Source organism: Silene latifolia, chromosome 9, assembly GCF_048544455.1.
Source record: "Silene latifolia isolate original U9 population chromosome 9, ASM4854445v1, whole genome shotgun sequence".
Taxonomy (NCBI): domain Eukaryota; kingdom Viridiplantae; phylum Streptophyta; class Magnoliopsida; order Caryophyllales; family Caryophyllaceae; genus Silene; species Silene latifolia.
The window spans coordinates 56,381,386-56,386,028 of NC_133534.1; positions in this window are offsets into that span (position 1 = coordinate 56,381,386).

The window sequence follows — 4,643 nt, forward strand, 5'->3', positions numbered from 1 at the left end:
CTGTTAGTTGACCGAAACATTTCTACTTTGGCGATATAACTGCTCTCCACTGGGCTTGGTAGAATAGTGTATGAAATAAGGTTCTATGTGCATGAAATAAGGTTATATGCGCATTAAAAATATAATAAAATTATATGTGCAAGGAATAAGGTTCTATGTGCCTGAAATCAGGGTCTATGTGCATTAAAAAGTTCTTTCAGTTGCATTAGTTGGTTATATTATGAGGTTATATTATGATACTAATTACTGTTGGTTAAGGACGTTAATTTTATATGGGCATGATGTGCATGAAATAAGGTTCCATGTGAATGAAATAAGGTTCTATGTGTCTGAAATAAGATTACACTGTATCCTCAGGATATGAATGGTTTAGGGAGAAAGAACAAAAAGTTGGATGGGCAAAATTGGTCTGGAACAACTGGTGCATCCCTAAACATTGTTTTCTGAACTGGTTTATTTTCAGGAATGGTCTAATGTTAATGAAAAATTGTTCAGACATGGAGTTATTCAAGATAATAGATGCTGCATTTGCAATAGTCACTCTAAATCCGTTGTGCATTTATTTCAGGAGTGCAGGTATGTGAGCATTTTGCTGGATAGAATCTCTGCTAAACTTCATATACCAGCCCCTACAGGTAATGTCGTTAGCTGGATTGGCAGGAGACGTTGCTCTTAGGAGAAAATAGTTGTTTGCTTATTTGCTGTCATGGCAGCTTATTACTTTGTATGGCAATAGAGGAACGCAGCTAGAAAAGAAAGAGTGATCCATAGGCCTGAGTGTGTATTTGAGCAAATCATGCTCATTACTTTGAATGACACCACTCTTGTATTTTTTGCTACTAGGAGTGTGTGGATCAACTCAATTACTCTAATGTAGTATGCTGTAGTTGAGTGGTCGTGATGTAGTAATTTAAATTCGGTGATAGCTTGTAATAGTTTGTTTTGTGCTTAATGAATTTACTGACAATACACCCAAAAAAAAAATTGTATGTGCATGAAATAAGGATATTAGCTCAATGGTAGAGCAATGTGTAAATTTTGCACAAAGATATGGGTTCATGTCCCATATGGCCTACTAAATTGCAAATCCAATGATATGTGTTACCAATTATACTATTTTTCATTCTTGTAAAAGAAAGATTTGTTATTTCATAGCCAATATGAGAGTCGAACCCACATCTTGTGTATTGCACAATGCTCTCCCGTTTGAGCTAATTGGCTTCAATATGTGAAAAGTTGACGAATTAACAAATTTGAAACAAATTTGAAACTTCTAGTATAGTCGAAGTAACATAGCTGCCAACAAATAGACTCTCTAGCTTCATACATTAACATCAGATACCAAAACCAATATTTTTACCTCAAGAGTCTCATCATTCTAAAAGAAATTCCATGTGCATTCACACATCGCTCCACCAAGTAAAAGCACCTAAACAAACATCAAGTTTCCATAGTCGCATTTCAATTTCTGCTTGTTTACATCAAGTTTTCTTCTACACAGGTTTCTGAAATGGAGGCAGAATATTTTCCCCCAAGAGAAGATGTAGTTCTTCAAAACGAGGCTCCAACAGATATTTACATCCTTGTCTCCGGAGCAGCGGTAAATGTTTTTGGACATAATCTCTACTGCAATTTCACTAGCCTGCAAATGCAAAATTACTGATTAAACTGGTTTGTGCTTGAATGAAGGACATGGTAGCACATGCAGGACATGAACAGGTTGTTCAGAAGGTGCTAACAGGAGATACCTTTGGGGAGGTAGGGGTACTCTGTGACAGGGCACAGCCCCTCACTGTAAGAACAACTGAACTGTCTCAAATCTTAAGGATAAAGAGAACCCCACTTCTGAACCTTATTCAAGCAAACAAGGAAGATGGCCAAATCATAATGAGCAACCTATTCCTGGTATTGTCTTTCTTAACAACTTTTTTTTTCTGTCCGTGTATAGCTTTTTGGCAGTGAACAACTAACCTCCAATCTGATCTTCATGCAGAAACTCAAAGTCCTGGAGAACCAAGGGTTTACTGTACCCCAAAATTCCGAGGAGTATCATTCCAGTGACATCGAATACAAACTCATGATTCAAGATGAGGACTTAGGTGAGGTTAATATTCTGGTAGATGCAGATGCACCTGTCAAATGGAGGGTAGACGATTTCAACCAATTTAGGCAATGTATCACTTTCCCCATCCCTAATTTTCCAGTTTCCACAGTCTAATTCACGAACCCTATTTTAACAAAAATAATTCATTTTTACGACCGACAAGGCATTGGACCTTAATTAATCTAATCTAAACGGAATGGACATCCACATCTCCTTGAACTACTAAACCAGCGGCGTCTTACGAAAAAATTGAGGTAATTTTTCAATACTCCAACCCTAGTTTCAATTTATTTTCCAATTACATGTATATATATAACCTCGAATCAATAATTCATCGGCCCTATTTTGTTGACTAATTAACAAATTTGAGACACATGATGTCGAAATTCAAGCAAATTGATAAATAAATTAAACAAACCTCATCGGATTTTAATGAACGGCGAGGTCGATTTACGTCTCCATTGATGAAGGATGTATTAGATATCGAAGCTGTCTCCATTGATGAAGGATGTAGCAGATATCAAAGCTTGTTCTTCAAATCCAAGAAGCTGTTTGGTGATCGGGGAAACAGAGAGAGAGAGAAAAAAAAAATTAGAGACCAAAATTATGAGTGAAACAAATAGTATTTTGGTTACATAATGCGGTATTATGTCAGCCATCGATTTGCTTAAGATTTAAAGGCTGTGAGAGGTCCTCACGGTTCTCAATATACTAGTGGTTCTCACCGGATCCCGACCCTATATATATATATATATATATATATATACTATTTATTTATTTATTTATTTATTAGGGTGGCGCTGAAACTCAGTGCCACCCGGTGGCGCCCTATCGCCATCCTATGGATAACTCCACATAAGGAACACTTTAGTTGTACTAATTTTTGACTATGTCAACTTTGTTTTAGAATGGGGGACAACAATTAAGATAATTAAAGAAAGATTTATTATATCTATGATCAGTGCGTCTTGCTTCAGATGGGCCTTTTTTATCTGAAATAATAAGACGAGATTTTGTAACCATTTACAGTTAAATGTGACTACTATTGAAAAAATCAGTTACCATAAGCTGTAACACTGCATATAGGAATCAAATTTGGAAAGCGGAAAATTGAAGTGAACCATGCATGCCGGATGTGTTTAGGTGATCACACTTACAGTGAGTCAAGTGAGCACATTTTTAGGGATTGTGGACTATCAACTAGGGTTTGGGCAGGATCGGATTTAGGAATCCGGGTTAAAGGATCTGAGATAATCCCATTAGGGGATTGGACAATAAACTGGATCCGGTACTTGGAGACTTTGGAAGAGGGAGAAAGAGAGGTTCTTCTTTTCCTGGCTACGTTATGGGGTCTATGGACGGCCCGTAACAATGCGGTTTTCAAAGGTGATCGGGTTGTTCCACACTTACTACTCCAGTCGGTTTCTAACAATGTTGAGGTCTTTTTACGGTTCATTTAAAGGGAGAAGGAGTATAAGGAAAAGGTGCACTAGCAGGTGAGTAGGTCAATAGGTTGCCATGACATGATGGCCATTAAGGAGGGGCATCCTGTCTACATTATTGGTATGCGGGGTCAGTGTAGGGGGATCCGTGTTAAGATCGATGCAAGTTGGCAAAAGAATCTTGACGCGGCAGTAGGTTGGGTGGCTTATGATAGGGATGGGTCTATGATTGATAGCAGAAGCAGAAAGGTAAGGGCGGAATCAACATTACATGCGGAGGCGTGGGGTATGTCAGAGGTTCTTCGCTTGGCAATTGATAAGGGCTTCCTCCATCTGGAGGTGGTGACTGATTGCTTGCAATTGATATGCCAGATTGTAGGATATGCGGGAGTGAATCATATCATCAAAGGAATGCTGCAGGATTTCAAGAGTCTTTATACTTGTTTTCATTGTCTAAGTATTTCTTTCGTTCCGAGGAACCTTAACAATGTTGCACATGGTCTGGCTTATAGGGCCATGAGATTGTAAAACCTTCATTTACAGTTGCAAAAAAAAAAACACTGCATATACTATTGTGGTTACATTTAACTGTAAAATGGTCACATATGCCCGTCTGAAAAATGAAAAATAAGATGAAAAGTGTCCGTCTGAAACAAAAATTTGTGATGTATGATATCAATTATGTACTAGCATAAGGATATTATATCATATAGGAATCATTATCTCATTATATCTATCTAAAATGAGGTTTTTTTCAAACGATTACAGGGAGTCTAACTTTTTCAAAATACTTTCGAGCAAATGTCGATTGGATATAATATCATGAAATACATCTTTACAAATTAGTGTTTTACAAGTTCACATAAACGAGTCCACAATCAATGATAAAATATGCCTAAAGAGTTTGACTTTTAACACTCATGTCTTATTGTTACTTACTTTGTAAACTATGAATCTTGATTTCATTTAAGTCATGTAATAGAATTAACATTTACCTAATCATCTCGCTCAAAAAAAGTGTTAGGACGCGTGGTTCAATAAACACATAGTTGAATCGAGTCATTACTAGCCTGAAGATTTTAAATGGAAGTATTCTA